Raw genomic sequence first — 20,536 nt, forward strand, 5'->3', positions numbered from 1 at the left:
GAGGTTAATATCCAGCCTGAATTGAAAATTGGTTAAGCAGACAGAAAACACAATAGATAAGAATAAACAGGATTTTTCCAGTGTGGAAAGCAGTGACTAGCGGGGTATTGCGAGCATCAGAGCTTGGGCCCCAGCTATTCACAGTATGTCTCAACAATTTGGATAAGGGAATCATATTTTCAAGTTTGCTGATGACATAAAATGGGGGGGGGGGGTGTACTGTAAGTATTGAGGATGATGTCAAGAATCTTCAAGATGATTTAGACAGGTTGTTTGCTGGGCAAGCCATTTTGGAGTAGAATTAAGAGAAATTTCTTCACTCAGAAGATGGTGATCCTGTGGAATTCTCTACTGCCAAGTAGAGGCCAAATCATTGAATTTGTGTGGGAAAAAAATAGATTTGTAGAGATTAAAGATATCTATGGGAGTGAGCAAGGATATGAGGTTGAGGTAGAGGATTAGCCATGATCATGTTAAATGGTGGAACGAGCTCAGTGGTCCAAATGGGTTACTCCTGTTCCTATTTTCTACATTTGTGTTCCAGGGATTCAAGCTGTTGCTCTGAGAATTGTTGGTTCTTGCTGAGATATTGATATCTCCGACACTGAATATCAATGCTATTTGCTTTGGGAGTTGACAGCCCTGCTTTGGGAAATGATGTATCTTGGTGTGGGGGTTGATGGTTCTTGCTCTGGGGGCAGTTGGCTCTTGCTCAGGGGGTTTTGCTGTTTGGTCTGACTGCAGTTTAAAATGGAAGCAGTATCTGTACTGCTATCAGCTGATGCTGACATTCATGCCTTGCTGTATGCTCCTGTCATGTGATTCACCCCCCCCCCACAACTTACATCTTGTTAATTGGCTGGCAGCCCCATAGTTTTGGCCAGCTGCTTCCTCTCCAAATAGCAATACTGTCCATTTCCAAGTCCACTACAGCGATCTGCAGCACTGATATTAAAAATTGCCCATTCTCCCTGCGCTGGCAGAGGTTTGGCCTCAGCTGTTCCTCTGGATGTAAATAGAATGATATAAATAGAAACAAAAATACTGAGCTTTTGAAGCAGAAAGCTGTTTGAGTTGACAAGTTAGGATGGAGGAGAATTATTTTGTTTAAACAAGATAACCTATTGATGCATGGAATTGTGGCATCTTCATTATTATGTAACAAAATTGCAGTAATTTAATTGTTGTAATAACTTGTCCTCTGTTCACCTTTTATCTTGAAAGTCAAGCAATTTAATAATTTATATCTAGCCTGACAACCCAAGTGATCTTAATCTTTGAGTGGCACACGTGGGAACACTGTTGCTACAATCCAGAGATAGGCTATTATATGGTTTGAATTGACAGACACGTCCATTAAATATAAGATACTCAACCCTTGTCATGCCCAACACCACTATACCTGAGTGAATATCTAAAGCAGGACCTGAATTTCTTGTAATTACTGATGCTAGAAGTAGTGCTGTGCATGTAAAAATGACCCACAACTTAAAAAGGAAAACAAAAGTAGCAAAATGAACCAAAAGTGATTTTAAAAGCTTACAACTTCCTCTTCTTGTTTTTTGTGCATACCTTCTATATGCTCTGTGGTTAGCAACTCAGGACTATTTGTTATGGAGTAATTTTGCAGAAATACCATAGTGCATAAGTTGCAAAAACATCTGAGAAATATCATAACAGAATGTCTGCAGAATATTTTAATGATGCTTCTTTCATTCAGGACAAAAGAGAAAAGACAGTAAATAGTTTTCCATTCCTATATTTGTCAGCAGTCCTTGCAGTGGATGCCACTTGCACATTGGTATCACTAGAGGATTCACTAGAACAATGATTGTGATGTTATTTGTATGTTTATTTATCTGAATCACACACTTCATTTGAGCTGAAAGAAAAACAAAGTACAGCAAATGTTGGAAACTTGAATTAAAAGCAGAATGTGCTGGAGAGACTCATTAGGTCTGGCAGCATTTCTGGAGAGATAAATAGAGTTAATATTTTGTGTTAAAAAGGGACAGTACCACTGATAAACTAGAAATGATTATAGATCAACATAGGAGTTAAAGTGGTGTGAACAATAGATTATTTGTCAGTTTTTCTGAGAGTAACCAATGCAAACAAGAAAAGAAAGGTATGTAATAAAAATGGAGGACAGTATTCATGTTCTGTAACCTAAATACCTCAGCATAAAGTGAGGTGTTCTTCCTTCAGCTTGTGTTAGGCTTCATTGGAGTAATGATCAAGCCTAGGATAGTAATGGTAACTTGAAAGCTAAATGGAATATTGATATGGTGACCAACTAGAAGGTCAGGGTCATTCTTATGGCCAGAGTGAAGGCGTTCTACAAAACAGTCACCAATCTGTATTTGGTGTTGCCCATGTTGAGGAGTCTGCATTGTGAGTAATTAATGCAGTAGACTAGATTAAAAGAAGTACAAGTAAATTGCTGCTTCATTTGGAAGATACATTTGTGATCTTGCACAGTGAGGAGTGGGGAGGTGAAAAGGCTAGTGGTATTCCTTTTGTGATTGCATGGGAAGGTGCCCTGAGAGGATGAGGAACTGTTAAGAATGTTAGAGGAGTGGAGCATGGTGTCAAGGAGAATACATTTCCCATTGAATGCTGACAAGGGTGAGTGGTGAGGTGTGTTTGGTGGTGGCATCCTGCTAAAGGTGGTGGAAAGGGCAGGAGTTCTTCCTTTAAATACAGAAGCTCATTGGCTGGAAATTGAGGAAAAGGAGAACCCTATTGTTCTGGGAGGGAGGAGAAGAATCGAGTGCACAAGTATGGGAAATTGATCAGATGTGGCTAAGGGTCCTGTTAACCATAGTGAGGGAATCCTCGATTCAAGAAAAAGGTGGACACGTTTAAGACACCGCTGCCAAAGTTGGCAGCATTGGAACAGGCACCATGTACATGAAGAAACTGGGAAAATGGAACTGAATTGAATCCTTACAAGAAGCAGGATTTAGGGAAGTGTAGTCAGGGTAACAGTGGATGGTTTGGAATGGATATTGGTGGACAATCTATCCCCAGAAATGGAAACAAAGAAGTCAAGAAAGAAAAGGAAGAATCGGAGTTGGACCAGGTGAATGTGGGAGAAGGATGGAATTTGCATGCAAATTGATTAATTTTTCCAATTCTCAAATGGAGCAGAAAGTTGCACCAATGATATCATTGATGTGCTGGAGAACAGTTGTGGGAGGAGGCTCAAACAGGATTGGAACAAAGAATGTTCCATGTCACTGACAAAGAAACAGGAAAATTAGGGACAAATGTGGATGTTGTTGTCACCATAGTCTTACCAGAATGTGGGGCTGCTCTGTTATTAGAGAGAAGTGACTGGTGGTGATTTAACCTGAGGGCCACTAGACCTGTTGGTATCACACTGCTCTGTAAACCAACAATCCAGCCAACTAAGCTTAACCAATTCCCCACCAATGTGGATACCCATGTCAAGTCAAAGGACTTGGATTGAATGAGGTAATTTAGAGGGGAAATGGTTCAAAGTGAGAATATAAAGTGAGAACAGAAGAATCACTAATTTAAGTGGAAAGACATTAGATGAGTGGAAAGAAAGTAGATTCAAGATAGGAAGAAATGAATTCAGTTGGGCAGGGACAGGCTGATATAATGTGTTCGGCAGGCTGTCATGTGTGTGGATTTTGGGAAGAAGATATAAGTGGACTATGCAGCATTGGGAGATGATAAGATTAGAAGCTGTGGAGGGGCAATCATTAGAGATGAGGTCTGTTTGAACTGTTTGCTTTCTTGACATCTACTCTGCTGAAATCCTGATCCCAATAGCCTTCAGATGAATGCTATTACCAAGTTGGAAGATGAGGAAATAGTATGAATGTTATGGGAATGATTGATATTGTGGTATTATGACAGAGGCACATATTTGTAACATGGCCACACATAGATTAGCAGAGGTAAGCTGTATGAGGCCATTGTGGCCTTCTCTGGCAATCAGGTAAGTGCTTGATTATGCATTGTTTCTATTCTTTTCCCCCCCTCCCTCCCCCTGTCTTGGATGCCAACCAATTAGCACTCCAGTCTCTCTGCTGCCCAGTCTTATATAAGGCACAACAGAGCATACTTATTCTGATGACATTTGATGTTTCATACTAAAGGACACTCCAGATATGTCCAGACATGTGAATTGCATTTTGAACAACTCCAGGGGCTTCCTGAAAATATTGTTGTTGTGGTCATGTGATTTCTGTGATATCTTCCCTTTGTAGCAGAGAACCTCACAGGAGTCATCAACTAGATAACCCTTCTTCAAGGTTCCAACGACTCATGCTTCCTGAAAGTGGACATGCCAATGGCAATGCAGCAGATACTGAATGAATAAATCATAGCTAGATGTGGCGGATAAACATTGAAAAGGGAGAGATAAAGATAAAGTATTACAGACCAGTTAGCCTAATATCAGTCATGGGGAAAATGCTAAAGTTTATAATAAAAGGTGTGATAGCAGAACACTTGGAAAGCATTAATAGTAGTGAATAAATCCAACATGGGCTTATGAATGGCAAATCATACTTAACAAATCTAATGGTGTTTTTGAGAGTGCAGCTGGTAGGATAGATAAGGCATGTACTACATTTAGATTTTCAGAAGGCTTTTTATAAGATCCCATTTTAAGGGATTAGTGGGCATTATTAAGCATATGGGATTGGGTGTAATATATTGGCATAAATTGAGAATTGGTTAATGGACAGGAAATAGAGAATTAGAATATATGGGTCTTTTTCCATGTGGCAGGCAGCAATTGGTTGGGATGGAGTGAATTGGGAAAGGGAGTTGAGCAACAAAGACAGTTCAGGACAATGGCAAACAAGAAAATAGTTCATTGCTCAAAGCCAAGATATATCTCAATGAGGAAGAAGCCAACCATGGTTAACCAGGGAAGTTAAGGATGGCATCAAATTGAAAAAAAAATGCAGCAAAGAATAATGATAAATGAGAGAATTGGGAAAGTTTTAGAAACCAACAAAAGGCAACCAAGAAAGAAACAAAGCATAAGAAAATAAACTTTGAGGGTTAATGTGAAAGTAATATTAAGATGGACAGCAAGAGCTTCTTTAAATACATAAAATGAAGAGATAAACCAGAAAGAACATAGGCCCCTTAGAGAATGAGATTGGGGAAATAACAATAGGGAACCAAGAAATGGCAGAGAAGTTGAATTAATATTTATTTTCATTCTTGACTGAACAAGACATTAATAGCATTCCAAAATTACTAAATAACCAATCAGCAAAAGGAGAAAAGGAAATAGAAAATATAACAATCACTAGGGAAAAGGTGCTAGGGAAACTAATGGGCTGAGGACCAATAATTCTCCTGGAACTATTAGAAAATGACGTAGGTTATTAAAAGAAGTTGCCCTTTAGACAGTGAATATATTTGTTTCCAAGAAGGTGTTAAATATAGTTCTTAAACCTAAAGGGATTGAAGGATATGGGAAGAAAGTGAGCGCAGGGTACTGAGATGGATGATCAGCCACTACTCTTCCCTTCCTGTCTGTCCTTTTGAAAAATCATGTATCTTTTTTATTATTTTTCCTCTTTGGCCCTGTTTACTTCTAATTTTCTATATTGCGTACCCTGTCTCTTCCTGTCCAAGCTAGGACTGACTGGCCGACTGCTATTTTGTAAGTTTCTATGTTTAATCTTCTAAGAATTGCAAATATGAGGCAAAAGGTCGTAATGGAGGGTTGTTTTCTGATTGGAAGCCTGTGATCAGTATTCTATCACAGACATCGGTGCTGGGGCACCTGCTGTTTGTTTTGTGCCTTAACGTATTCTGTGTGAATGTAGAAGGTATAATTGGTAAGTTTGCAGATAACATAAAAATTAGTGGTGTTGTTGATAGTGAGGCAGATGATGTCAGGCTACAGTCTGATATTGATCAGCTGGTAAATTGGAAGAACAGTAAGAGATAAAATTTAGTCCTGATGAGTGTGGGGTAATGCATTTTTCAGAGGTCTAATAAAGGAAGGATATACACAACGAATAGTATCTCTCTAGGGAGTGCTGCAGAACAAAAGGATCTTGATGTACAAGTCCAAAGTTCCTGAAGGTGTCAGCGTAGAAAGGCGGAATGATGAAGAAGGCTTATGGGAGTCTTGTCTTCATTAGCCAGCGTCTAGAATGTAGGAGCAGGGAAGTCTTGTTACAACTTTATAGAATATGAGTGAAGCAACAGATGGAATACTGAGTGTAGTTCTGGTCACCATATTATCAGAAGGACGTGATTGCACTGTAGAGAGTACAGAGGAGATTCATCAGGATGTTGCTTAGGATAGAAAATCTCTGTTATGAGGAGAGACTGGATAGACTGGATTTGTTTTCCTTGGAGTAGAGGTGGGTAGAGGGTTGGGGGAGGGAAGCGGGGGGAGTGGGATCTAATTGATGTATCTAAAATTATGAGAGGCATAGACAGGGTGGCTTGTGAGAATCTTTTCTCCATGCAGATCAGAGGACATAAGGTTATGGGGAGGAGTAAGTGCTTTAGAGAACATCTGAGGAAATTAATTTTCACCCAGAGGTAATGGAAATATGGAGCATGTTGCCCGGGAAGGTGGTGGAGCCAGGTACTCTTACAATATTAAAGAAATGTCTGGTTAAGGACTTAAAATTCCAGACTATAGTAGACTATAAACCAAATGTAGGTAAATGGGATTAGTGTAGATTGGTGTTTGTTGGTTACAATAGACATGATGGACCAAATGGCCTGTTTCTGTACCGTATGACTATGACTAATCCTTAAGTTCTGGAAAAGTCCCAATTAGAAAATGCCCATGAAACACCTTTGTTTAAGATGAGGAGACAAAAAAAAGGTAACTATTGGCCTTACAGGTTAACTTAATAGCTGTTATTGACAAAATATTTAAGTATTTTAAGTAATAGCAGAACATTTAGAAATATATAACATAGTCAAACAGAGACAGCTTGGATTCATGGCGGTACGGTCATGCCTGACAAACTTACTAGAATTCTTTGAAGAGGTAACAAGTAGGATTAATAAAGGGGAAGCAATAGATTTAATATATTTGAATTTTCAGAATGTATTTGTTAAGATGCCACACATTAGACTACTTAATAGGATAAGAGCCTATAGTGTTGGAGGTCATGTATTAACATGGATAGGCGATTGGTTACGTAATAATAATAGAAGACAGAGATTTGGTATAAGCAGAGCTTATTCAGGATGACAACTTGTAACTACTTGGGTGCCACAGGTTTCATTGCTGCAGTCACAATTATTTACACTATATTATTAATAAAGTGGATGAGGAAAGGTAATGTACTGTAGCCAAGTTTGCACAAAAGTAGGTGAGAAGACAAGTAGTGAGATGACTTAGAATCTGCAGAGGGATATCAACAGGTTAAGTGACTGGACAAAACTTGGTGTATGGTATATAATGTGGGAAAATATAAATGTGTGTACTTTGGCAGGAGGAATAGAGGAACTAGATATTATTTAAATGGAGAAAGACTGCTGAAATCTATAGAAAAGAGGAATTAGGGAATTCTTCTTCATGAATCACAAAAAAGCTAGCAAATAAGTTCAACTGGTAATATGGAAGGTAAAAGGAATGTTGGCCTTTATTTCAAAAGAAATGGTGTCTGAAAATATGGTAAAACCACATAAGACACTAGTCAGACCACAGCTGGAATACTGTAATCAGTTTTAGGAACCTTATCTAAGGAAAGATATACTGGAACTGGAGGCGGTCTAGAGAAGGTTCACTAGGCCAATACCATATATGAAGGCATTGTCTAATGATGATAGGTTGAGTAGAGTGGGCTGTACTCATTGGAATTTAGAAGAATGAGGTAATCATGGTGAAACATTCAGCATTATTATGAGACTGACAGATGCAGAAAGATTGTTTACCCTTGTGAGTGAGCCAAGGAGTATCTGAGAATAACCTTAGAATAAGGGTTGCACATTTATGACAGACATGAGGAGGAATTTCTTCTCTCAGAGATGGCGATTCTTTGGAAATCTTTACTATAGATGGGTGTCGGTGTTGGATTCTTAATCAATTTCAAGGCTAAAATAGATTTTAAATCAATAAGGGAAATAAGGGTTCTGAGGAAAATGCAGGAAATCAGTAATGATTTCATTGAAGGGTAAAGCAGACTTGATGGGCTGAATGTCTTACTTCTGCTCCCACATCTTATGGTTTTAATTTTTTAAAAAATAATAAAAATGCATCATAAGTTGTAAGACAGACATTACATCAGAGCAAGTCATTTCAGTATGTCATGCTTGCACATTCCAGCTATACTGACTGGTCTACGGAATTGCAGCCTTCTATAAACACAACACTTAGAGTTCTTAATTGTGCAATTCCCTTATGGTAAAAGTAGTCATACAATAGGTTCGTGAGCTTTTGCAGGTAATTATGAGGGTTGGCACAGGTTTATGAGGAACATGGGTGTTTACAGGTGTGTAGCATGGCATGGAACTTAGAGGGTACGGGGAATATGGAAGGGTATATAGGGGCATAGAATGACATACTGGGTATGAGGTGGCATGGATTAGGATGGATGAGGTATGGGGGTGTCTGTGAGTTTGATGGAGGGAGAGGATGTGAGGGGTAAGGACAGAAGGACTGTTATTGTCTTTTTAGTTCTGCATTAAATTTTCACAAGATATTAGTACATGGAAACAATAATTCTGCCCAGTCTTCATTTACAGCTGGCAACCCTCAAGCTTGTTCCAGCACTTCCCAGTCCACTTCCCACAGAACCCCATCAGCTCGCAACAAAATCCAGTGTCTCAGGCCAGCTTCACCCAGTTCAGATTTGCAGAGCTAGGAAACTTCCCATCTTTCTGCTCCTGAGCCGGGAGTGAAACCCAGGATCAATCTTTTGTTTCTTAAAACAGTCAGCAGAATGCCACTTAACCTTTACTCTTCCCCTGATTTTGTGCAAGTGTTACTTCAAAGCTGTAGTCTTATAGGCATTTTCCAAACTTCTGTAAATGTACTAAACATGAATTCATTTATTCGTGCATTTATTAAATTCAAAATGTACACAGTTTTGAATTTAATGAATGCATGAATAAATGAATTCATGTTTAGTGATGAAGGTGATGAAGAAGCAGCACTTCGAAAGCTGGTGCTTCCAAATAAACCTGTTGGACTACAATCTGATGTTGTCTGATTTTTAACTTTGTCAACGCAGTCCAACACTGGCACCTCCAAATTGAGAAAATGATGAAAATTTCAGAAGTTGTGTCTAGTAGTCTGAAGTCACTAAAAATGAAATAGGTTGTTGATGTGGTCATTAAGCTGGTAAGTTTCTTTGCAGATCTTTTGTCACCATACTAGATAACATCATCAGTGTCCCTCCGGTGAAGCGTTAGTGTTCTGACACACTTGCTGTGTCACTATGTGTCCCAATTTGCTGAGGTGGGTGGTATGACTTCTGTTTTGTTTCTTAGTGGTTGGTGTATAGAGTCTAACTCTACATGTTTGTTAATGGAATTGCAGGTTGAGTGCCAGGCCTCCAAGAATTCCCGTGCATGTCTTTATTTGGCTTGCCCTCAGATGAATATGTTGTCCTAGTCTAATTAGTATCCTTCTTTGTCCGTGTAAATGGACACAAGTGATAGTTGGTCATATCTCTTGATGGTTAGTTGGTGCCTGTGTACCCTGATGGCTAGTTTTCTTCTGGTTTGCCCTATGTAATGTTTGCGGCAGTCTTTATATAGTATTTTGTACATAATGTGGGTTTTGTTAGCTTTGGATATGGGATCATTTATACTCGTCAGGAGCTTTTATAGTGTGATTGTTGGTTTGTGGGCTGCCATTGTCCCAGAGGTCGGAAGAGTCTGGTGGTCATTCTCGCTATGTCCTTGATGTATGGCAGGACGACCAGTGTACCCAGACATGTTGTGTCTTCCTATTGTGGTCTGTTGTGTGCAGACTAGATTGTTTGGGTAGCTGTTGTTTTTGAAGATGCCGTATTCATGTTCTTCTTCGGCTTTGCACAGCTGCGGGGTGCTGCACTATGTTATGGCTCGCTTGAACACTGTTCTGATGCAGCTCCGTTTGTGGTGTTGGGATGGTCATTGTTGTAGTTGAGGACTTGATCTGTATGGGTGACTTTCCTGTATACACTGGTCTGGAACTCACCATTGGCCTTGAGTTCAACCATTATGTTCAGGAAGGGAAGTCGGTTGTTGGTCTCTACATCCTTGGTGAATTTTATGCCGGTGTGGATGTTGTTTATGAGTTGATGGGTTTCTTCCAGTTGAGCGCATTTGGTAATGACGAAGATGTCATCCATATAGCGGATCCAAAGTTTAGGCTGGATAGTGGGCAGGGCTGTCTGTTCTAATCTTTGCATTTCCACTATTAATCCTGATATCGGTGATCCCATGGATGTTCTGTTGATTTGTCTATATACCTGGTTGTTGAAGGTGAAGTGGGTTATGAGGGTAGGACCAGTAGTTTAAGGGTGATGTCTTTGCTGATGGTGTTGGCATTGTGTGTCTGCATCACTGGTCAGTCTAGTAACAAGGCGAGTGTTTCCTTGACTAGGGAAATGTCTGTGGATGTAAATAGTGCAGTCACGTCAACGAAGATAATCATCTTGCTCTTTTTTTTTGGTGTTCTGGATGATGTTGAGGAATTCTTGGGTGGAGTGGATGGAGTGGGTTAAGCTGTTTACCAGGTGTTTCAGTCTCCATTGTAGTTATAGAGTCATAAAGATGTACAGCACGGAAACAGACCCTTCGATCCAACTTTTCCATGCCGACAAGATATTCTAAGTTAATCTAGTCCCCTTGCCAGCACTTGGTCCATTGCCCTCTAAATCCTTCCTATTCATATACCCATCCAGATGCCTTTTAAATACTGTAATTGTACCAGCCTTCACCATTTCTTCTGGCAGTTCATTTCCTACATGAACCACCCTTTGCATGAAAAAGTTGCCCCTTAGGTCTCTTTTAAATCTTTCTCTTCTCATCCTAACCCTATGTCCTCTAGTTCTGGACTCACCTAACCAGGGAAAAGACCTTGTCTATTTATGTTATCCATGCCCCTCATGATTTTATGAACCTCCCTGAGGTCACCCCTCAGCCTCCAATGCTCCGGGGAAAACAGCCCCTGTCTAGTCAGCCTGTCTCTACAGCTTAAAATCTGCAACTCTGGCAACATCCTTGTAAATCTTTTCTGAACCCTTACAAGTTTCACAACATCCTTCTTATAGGAGGGAGACCAGAATTGCAAACAATACCATGTGGTCTCTGCCTTTGTCTCTCTTCCTCATTTTTAAAGTGCTGTTGTTTTGGGCTTTTTCCACCAAAGTTCCAAAACAATGCAACAGTTTATTACTTCTCCTAGAATTTGAGGAAATCTGCTCCAACATCTAAAATACCTCAAAGAAGGAGCAACTTTTACAGCCATAATTTTTTTCCACCTGGATTACCCAGTTCCTTTGCTGCTCTGTATGTCGGTGTACTCAGAAGTGAAACTGTAGGTCTGAGGGGGATTTTTGTGTATCTTTGGTAGTCCATGGAAGCAGGGTGTGTGTTTGGATCCCCTGGTTTCATTTCTTGGTAATCATTCTTTTTAATTTCACCCGTCTTGTGTAAACTTTTCAGGGTAGCTATAATGCAGTTTTCCAGTTGTGGTGTCTCCATCTGTTGGTAAGTATCAGTATCTGCTTGTAGTGAGTTTGCGTTTTTTTAGATTAGATTAGATTACTTACAGTGTGGAAACAGGCCCTTTGGCCCAACAAGTCCACACCGACCCACCGAAGCGCAACCCACCCAGACCCCTTCATCTAACACTATGGGCAATTTAGCCTGGCCAATTCACCTAACCTGCATATTTTTGAATTGTGGGAGGAAATCGTAGCACCCAGCAGAAACCCACGCAGATACGGGGAGAATGTGCAAACTCCACACAGAGTTACCTGAGGCGGAATTGAACCCGGGTCTCTCACATTCTGAGGCAGCAGTGCTAACCACTGTGCCACCGTGCCACCCACACTTTCTCAATGTATTGTGCCCTGTTCAGTATAACAGTCATGTGCCTTATGTTCACCAGTAGGATTACAATGTTCTTGTCTTTCCTGAGTTCTAGGGCTTTCCTCTTTCATGTGTTGAAGATGTTCCATTCACTCTTTCTGTTTAGTGTTGGGGCTACTGTTTGCCTGATGGTCTGTTGGGTTTCTTCCATGAGTCCATTATTTTTTAGAATGCTGCCAGGAAGTCAATTTTGTTGGCATCTCTGTGGTTATAGTTCAGTCCACGTACCAGGATGGCTTTTTCAGTGTCTGTGAGTGGTTGGTCTGACAGGTTCCTTATCTAAGTGCCTGATTTGTCTGTGTTGTTGCTGTGGGTGAGTATAATTAGTTTTTCCTGTAGGACCAGTCTTTCCTTGTCTTGCTCTTTTTTTGTTTTATGGTGGTGGTTCATTCTGGAGTAGTGATCCATGCACGGTCAGTCGTATTTGAGTTTAGAGTTTTTTGGTTAATTGTAAAATGAATGAATTTAGTTGTGACTTGCCAACGCAGTCGATACAACACTACTGAACTGGTTTTAAATGTAGATTTTGAGAATAAAAACCAGCATCTAGAACCAATTTGCTTACTTTTCCCTTTCTGAGATAGCAGGGAATATTGCTCAAAGACATCCTAGAAAATGTAACTAGGATGTTATATGCTCATAGAGTCTTGTTGGAGTTATTATCTAGTTACAGTATTTCCTTGAAGTTGTTCTCCAAAAGGATTTCTGGATTTAATAATCTCACTTGCATGTTCCACATTCAAACCTTAGCCAGTAAACATAGACTTGCAGAAGTGCAGTTGCTGACTTGCTGTGTATTCCTTTGTCACAGATCACTATAATTTCAGTATGTTTGTTGGAACAAATTCTAGGTGGCCCCTGGACTAATAATTGTTATTTTTAATTTCTGGATCCAATCATAAAATTTCATAGTATGCTGATTAATTCCATGATAAGAGATTAATAAAAACAAACAATAAATACTAATAATAACAAAAAATATAACTGAGACTGGAGTAAATATGGAGCATCTCATTTTCTTCTTGGGGCCCTGCTGCCTCTGGGACTCAACACTGAGTTCAATAGTTTTACAACCTAATTCCATCCTTCTGTTTTCTTTTCCACCCCAGTCCTGTTATGACATGGGTTGTTTTTAGCACAGTTAACCCATTTTCACCCACTCTCAAGTCTGCTATCACATTAAGTGGTTTCCTTTTAGTACAGACTACCCATTCTCTGCTACTTGCAGATCTCATCATCATTTACTTATCCTCTTTTCTGTCCTGGCCTGCCATCCTTAATGTCCTTGTTTACCTACTCCTTACATATCTTTCTCTCTGGGCTCCAGATCCACGAATCTGCTCACCTCTCCTTTATTCCACAACCCACCACTGCCACCATCACCAACCTTGTCTTCAGCATAAGTACCAGTATTTCCTAGTTGCTGTCAGTTCTGATAAAGAGGCACTGGACTCAAAAGAACAAAGAACAGTACTGAGCAGGAACAGGCTCTTTGGCTCACCAAGACAATGGCAACACTTGATGCCTTTCTAAATTGAAAACCTTTTGCCTGTATCGGGACCGTACCTTTCTGTTCCCAGCCAATTCATATATCTGTGAATATATCAAACAAACATTTGTTTGAAGTTGCATCTTGGACCACCTCATCTGACAGGATATTCTAGACAATATGGGCAAAGCTCAGAAATAGGAAGGGTGCGGTAACAATGTTGGACTGAACTACAGGCCTCCCAACATTAAGTGTGTGATAGAGGTACAAATATATAAACAGATAATGGAAAGATGTAGGAGCAACAGGGTGGTGGTGATGGGAGATTTTAATTTTCACAAAATTGACTGGGATTCACTTAGTGTTAGAGGTCTAGATGGAGCAGAATTTGTAAGGAGGACCCAGGATAGTTTTATAGAGCAGTATGTAAATAGTTCAACTCGGGAAGGGGCCATTCTGGACCTGGTGTTGGGGAATGAGCCTGGCTCAGGTAGTTGAAGTTTCAGTTGGGGAATTACTTTAGGAATAGTGATCACAATTCCCTAACTTTTAAAATACTCATAGACAAAGACATAGAGAGTGATCCTAAAGGAAGAGTGCTAAATTGGGAGAAGGCCAACAATAGCAAAATTCGGCAGGAGAATGTGGATTGGGAGTAGCTGTTTGAAGGTAAATCTATGTGCGAGGCTTTTAAAGAGAGGTTGATTAGAGTGCAGGACAGACATGTCTCTATGAAAATGAGGGATCAAAATGGCAAGATTAGGGAACCATGGATGATAGGTGAAATTGTGAAACTAGCTAAGAGGATAAAGGAAGCATACATAAGGTCCAGGGGATTGAAAACAGACAAAGCTTTAGAAGAATATCGGGAAAGTAGGACCAATCTTAAACAAGGAATTAAGAGGGCTAAAAGGGGTCATGAAATGTCTTTAGCAAACAGGGTTAAGGAAAATCCCAAAGCCTCTTATTCGTATATAAGGAGCAAGAGGATAACTAGGGAAAGGTCCCTCAAGGACAAAGGAGGAAAGTTATGTGTGGAGTCTGAGAAAATGGGTGAGATTCTTAATTAATACTTTGTATTGGTATTCACCGAGGAGAGGGACATGACGGATGTTGAGGTTAAGGATAGATGTTTGATTACTCGAAGTCAAGTTGGCATAAGGAGGAAGGAAGTGTTGGGTATTCTAAAAGGCATTAAGGTGGGCAATTCTCCAGGTCCGGATGGGATCTATCCCAGGTTGTAAGGGAAGTGAGAGAGGAAATAACTGGGCCCTTAACAGATATCTTTGCAGCATCCTTGAACACGGGTGAGGTTTTAGATTAGATTTCCTACAGTGTGGAAACAGGCCCTTTGGCCCAACAAGACTACCCAGACCCATTTCCCTACATTTACCCCTCAGTAATGCACCTAACACAATGAGCAATTCACCTACCTGCATACCTTTTGGAATGTGGGAGGAAACCCCCGCAGACACAGGGATAATGTGCAAACTCCACACAATTGCCCAAGGCCTGAATCAAATCCGGGTCCCTGGCGCTGTGAGGCAGCAGTGCTAACCACTGAGCCACCATGCTGCTCTTGGAGGACTGGAGAATTGCTAATGTTGTCCCCTTGTTTAAGAAAGGTAGCAGAGATAATCCAGGTAATTATAGACCGGTGAGCCTGACGTCAGTGGGAGGGAAGCTGCTGGAGAAGTTGCTGAGGGATAGGATCAATTTACATTTGGAAGAAAATGAGCTTACCAGTGATAGGCAACATGGTTTTGTGCAGGGAAGATCATCTAGGAGAAAGTGAGGACTGTAGATGCTGGAGATCAGAGCTGAAAAATGTGTTGCTGGAAAAGTGCAGCAGGTCAGGCAGCATCCAAGGAGCAGGAGAATCGACATTTCGGGCATAAGCCCTGAAGAAGGGCATATGCCCGAAACGTCGATTCTCCTGCTATTCCTGAAGAAGGGCTTATACCCAAAACATCGATTCTCCTGCTCCTTGGATGCTCCCTGACCTGCTGCACTTTTCCAGCAACACATTTTTCAGCAGGGAAGATCATGTCTTACCAACTTCATAGAATTCTTTGAGGGAATGACAAAGTTGATTAGTAGGGAAGGACTGTAGATGTCATATACATGGACTTCAGTAAGGTGTTTGATAAGGTTCCCCATGGTAGGCTGATGGAGAAAGTGATGTTGTATGGGGTTCAGGGTGTACTAGCTAGACCTTAGAGAACTGGCTGGGACAGCAGGAGACGAGAGTAGTAGTGGAAGTGAGTTTCTCAAAATTGAGAACTGTGACCAGTGGTGTTCCACAGGGATCAGTGTTGGGACCACTGTTGTTTGTGATATACATAAATGATCTGGAGGAAGGAATAGGTGTTCTGATTAGCAAGTTTGCAGATGACACTAAGAGTGGTGGAGTAGCAGACAGTGAAGGGGACTGTCAGAGAATGCAGCAGAAAACAGATAGATTGGAGAGTTGGGCAGAGAAATGGCAGATAGAGTTCAACCGGGCAAATTGTAAATCTTTGGAGTTTTCAACCTCAGAAAGTTGTAGAAGCTCAGTCTTTATTATATTTAAGGTAAAAACTGATAGATTTTGGATTGCCAGTGATGTAAATGCATATGGAATAGTATAAATAAAAGTATTGAAGTGTTTGATCATCCAAGATCATGTTAAATAGCAGAACAAGCTGGAAAGGCCGAATGGCCTACTCTTGTTTCAATATTCTGTGGAATTTCCCAAAATTGACCCTTAGCGAATTTTTGGTAAAATTTAGCCACTAATATTTCTATTTCCATATTTTCCCAATAGACCTGCCATTACCCACATCATTCAGGGGCTCGAAAAATTCTGGCCCTTCTCTTAAAAAGAGGCCCACCATTTGACAATTATGACTGAGTGATTGATAAGATGGCCATTATTTAGAATTTTTCTCCATCAACAAGGCATTTTTTTCTAGCAGAAATAATACAGCCTACAAGTTCTTGAATCAGGGTTTCTTTCTTTGTATTTTGAATTATTTTCAGTTTTGCTAGTCTTATTCAAAGCCCAGAAGAATTTGAAGGTTGTGAAAAGTGTTTTGGATGAATGAGACCAGTTTTGTAAGTGGATGCACTAGCAAACTTAAAGTGACCTGGAGGCAGCAGAAAGAAGATGGTGGCACTTACCATCAAGGAAAATAAATGGTCATCAACTGAGTCCCACTGCTGAGTATTTCTCCATACCCATAGATAATGCATTGACCTGGGTGGCAAGCTGGCAGAGTCTGTTGCTGTCGTGTTCTCTGGTAGGAAAGTGGATGGCTATCCTTTGAACCAGCCTGTCTACGAGGACATTCAGGTCCTATGTGGCGAATGGCTAGTGAATTTTCCTTTCTTAGCCATCTTTGGGATAATCCTTCATACACAGGAACCCTGAAGGGCACCTTCTGACTCAAATTTGACTTGGTGCACAACTTTTAAAAAATATTGCTATTTTTAAATAGCAGTGGTGAGTGCTTCCACTGCTGACCAAAGGAAAATAGCATGTGTGGGTTGTCATAGAGGTGTGGTGCTAATGAGGAGAGCTATGGAGAATAGCATGAGATAACTACTTGGAGCTTTCACAGAGAAACTATTTATGAAACTCCCATAATTGATCCTTAGTGGATGTTTACTATAAGTTACTGGTAATAATAATGACTAGATGCACGCAAGGATGAAATGCAGATAAGGATTAAAGATATTTATAAAGATGAAATCCTGTTCAGTTCTTTAGCGTATTGTTACGGGCTTGTGGTTTATAGTTAAAATTTTGGTTGCTTGGAGTGAAGGCTTGAACTTAAACTGTGTTCAGCAGCTGTGATGGTATCTTAGCCAAGTCATCAGCATTTGTCTTTGGAGAGAGAATCAGACTCATACTAAATGGCTTGAGCAGCTTCTGGGGTGCAAGTGAAAGTCCCTTTTCCCTTTTGGTTCTGCTGGCTGATAACTCCCGGATTCCTTTAACTTTTGTTGTTTGGCTTTTTAAGTCATACCTGAAAGTTTTAGTTCAAGAAAAACTGGACAAGAGATGGCAAAGGCAACTCTGTCTCCCAACTTAGGCTTCTGTAAAACTCTATTGCATGTTTAATTTAAATACAATTCTTCATGGTCATCTGAGAGGTACCAGGTTTGGCCCTTACTGGTACGTCAAGGGTTTATTATCTACATATAGTGATCTTTTACCTTTGGTCTATCTCCTTTCTATCTGAATAGCTATGTCTATACTGTGCAATTAATACATTGTGGGAAACAGTTCTGTGATATCATCATAAGGTTGTTCTATCGTCCTTGCACAACACCTTTCCGCAGAGCAACTTCATTGTAACTCCTGGTTATAGACGAAACCTGACTCTAACATGCATTATCACCTGAGAGTGGCAGGTAGAGCTGTCTTCCTTAACTCTATCCTGAGTTCTCCATTAATTGAGAAGGTTTATGCCATATTGGCCTTTATTGCAAGAGGAAATGAATTCTGAAGTAGCAATGTCTCACTGCAGTTATAAAGGCCTTTGTTGAGACTACATCCGGATTATTGCATGCATTTTTGGTCTCCCTACCTAAGAAAGGAAATACTTGCCATAGTGAGAGTACAGCAAAGGTTCACTCGGCTGTTAATGGCGATGGCAGGACTGACAGACGGGAAGAGATTGGCTCGACTGGGCCTACATTCACTAGAGTTTAAAAGGATGAGAGAGAATATGATTGAATCGTATACAATTCTAACATGGTTAAATAGACTAGATGCAGGGAAGATCTAGTCTAGTTTTCCCTGCAAGTATAGAACCCGGGGATCGTGTTTCAAGATAGGAGGGATAACTATTTAGGACTGAGATGAGGAAATGTTTCTTCATGCAAAGGGTAGTGAACCTGTGGAATTCCATACCACAGAAGCCTGAAAACCAAGTCACTGAATATATTCAAGAATTTTAAACTTAAAGTTTTTTTTAGATTTTAATAGCGTCACGGGGTATGGGTAGAAAGCAAGAACATGGCATTAAGATTGAGAATCAGCCAGATCATATTGAATATATACCAGGGATATATATTCCTGGTGAATGTGATATAGTTGAGAGAGGGACAGGATTGACAGCTTAATATTTTAGGATATAGGTTTGTCAGGGAAGGAGGTAAAAGAGGAGGGGAAATTGCAGCATTGATAACGAAATCAATTATAAGAAGTAAGGACGGATGGCATCTTAGAAGGCTCCTCAAATTAAGCCATTTGGGTAGAACTTAAAAAAGAGTTATGTGAAAGCATCCAATAGAGAGAGTACGGGACCAACATGTTCCAATGAATGGTGGGACCTACAAACACAGCAAACGTTGGATATTGAGTGGTATCTAGGTTTGGATATAGTAAAAAATGGAAGGCAGATACCAAGGGCTCAAAAGAGCAGAAGCCCTAGAGTAGTACAGAATATGAAACAAGGAAATTAGAAGAGGATGATGACAGGTAAAATAGAGAAAAATTGTAAGTTAATTCACAAAATAGATAACTAGGGAAAGAGTGGGGCCTACTTAGGACCACAGTGGTAATTTGTGCATAGACCTAATGGGCAGCACGCTGGCTCAGTGGTTAGCACTGCTGCCTCACAGTGCCAGGGACCCTGGTTCGATCCCTACCTTAGGTGACTGTCTGTATGGATTTTGCATATTCTCATTGTGGGTTTCATCTGAGTGCTCTGGTTTTCTCAGGGTGCAGGCCAGTTGAATTGGCCATGCTAAATTGCCCATAGCGTTAGGTGCATTAGTCAGGGGTAAGTGTAGGGCAGGGGAATGGGTCTGGGTGGGTTACTCTTTGGAGAGTCAGTGTGGACTTGTTGGGCCAAATGGCCTGTTTCCATACTGTCGGGGATCTCATCTAAAACTAGAGAATATAGGTAGATTCTAAATAATTAATTAAGTGAGAGGGATAATGTGTTTATAGAAATCAGGGAGAAGAATTGTATTAAAGAAATTAGAGTAGGCAGGAGGTTCTGAGTGGTCTGGCAAGCTTAAAAGTACTTTCAGCGTTCAATAAAATGCATCTGAGGCAGTTGAATGAGGCAAGAGAAGCTATACTTGGAGTGCTGGCAATAATATTCAACTCTTCTCTGGCTGCAGGAAAGATGCCAGAGGATGACAGCACAGTCAATGTGGTACCATTATTCAACAAGGGAGACAGGGATAAACTCAGGAAAGTGCAGGCCAATCAGTCTAATCTCAATGGTGGGGAAACTATTGTAAACAATTTTGAGGAACAAAATTAATCTGCTCTTGAAACGTCTCCAATGGTGAACGTAAAAGAACAAGAAATTTGGTTAATTTAATCAAAAATTGGCTGAGCAGCAGGAAGCAGAGCTTATTGGTGAGGGATATTTTTTGATTGGAAACCTGTGTCTAGTGAGGTTCTGCAGGGATCAGTGGTCGGACCATTCTTGTTTGTGGTGTATATAAATGATTTAAGACTTAAATGTAGGAAGGCTGATCAGTGGATGATATGAAAATTGGTGGGGTGCTAAAAAGTGAGGAGAATAGCCTTAAATTATAGGAGCATATAGATATCTGGTTATATGCATTGAGATTGGATACACTGGGGTTGTTTTTCTTGGAGCAGTGGAGACTGAGGAATGATGTGATGGAGATATATAAATTCATGAAGGTCATTGGTAGGGTAGACAGGAAAGGATCTTTCCCTTTGGTGGACAGATCAGTGACCAGGTGGCACAGATTTACGGTAAGGAACAGGAGGTTTAGCGGGGATATGAGGATTCTTTTTCACTCAGTGGGTGTTGGGTATCTGGAACTCACTGTTGGCATGAATGATTGAGACAGACACCCTCAGCATATTTAAGAAATATTTAAGTGTGCACTAACGATGTCAAGGCATACATAGATCTGGGCCTAGTGCTGGAAAATGGGATTAGAATAGTTTCACCTTCCTTCCACCTGTCGCACTTCCAACGCCCCTCGCCCAAGTCCCTCCTC

At 40.5% G+C, this 20,536-nt stretch overlaps 1 protein-coding gene across 1 annotated transcript in view; it reads left to right on the plus strand.

The window, feature by feature from the left end:
• The window catches only part of col21a1 (collagen, type XXI, alpha 1), a 448,863-nt gene that overhangs the window by 11,255 nt on the left and 417,072 nt on the right, over window positions 1-20,536 (plus strand). The gene's annotated exons all lie outside the window — the stretch shown is intronic.

Source organism: Chiloscyllium punctatum, chromosome 3 (genome assembly GCF_047496795.1).
Source record: "Chiloscyllium punctatum isolate Juve2018m chromosome 3, sChiPun1.3, whole genome shotgun sequence".
Classification (NCBI taxonomy): Eukaryota; Metazoa; Chordata; class Chondrichthyes; order Orectolobiformes; family Hemiscylliidae; genus Chiloscyllium; species Chiloscyllium punctatum.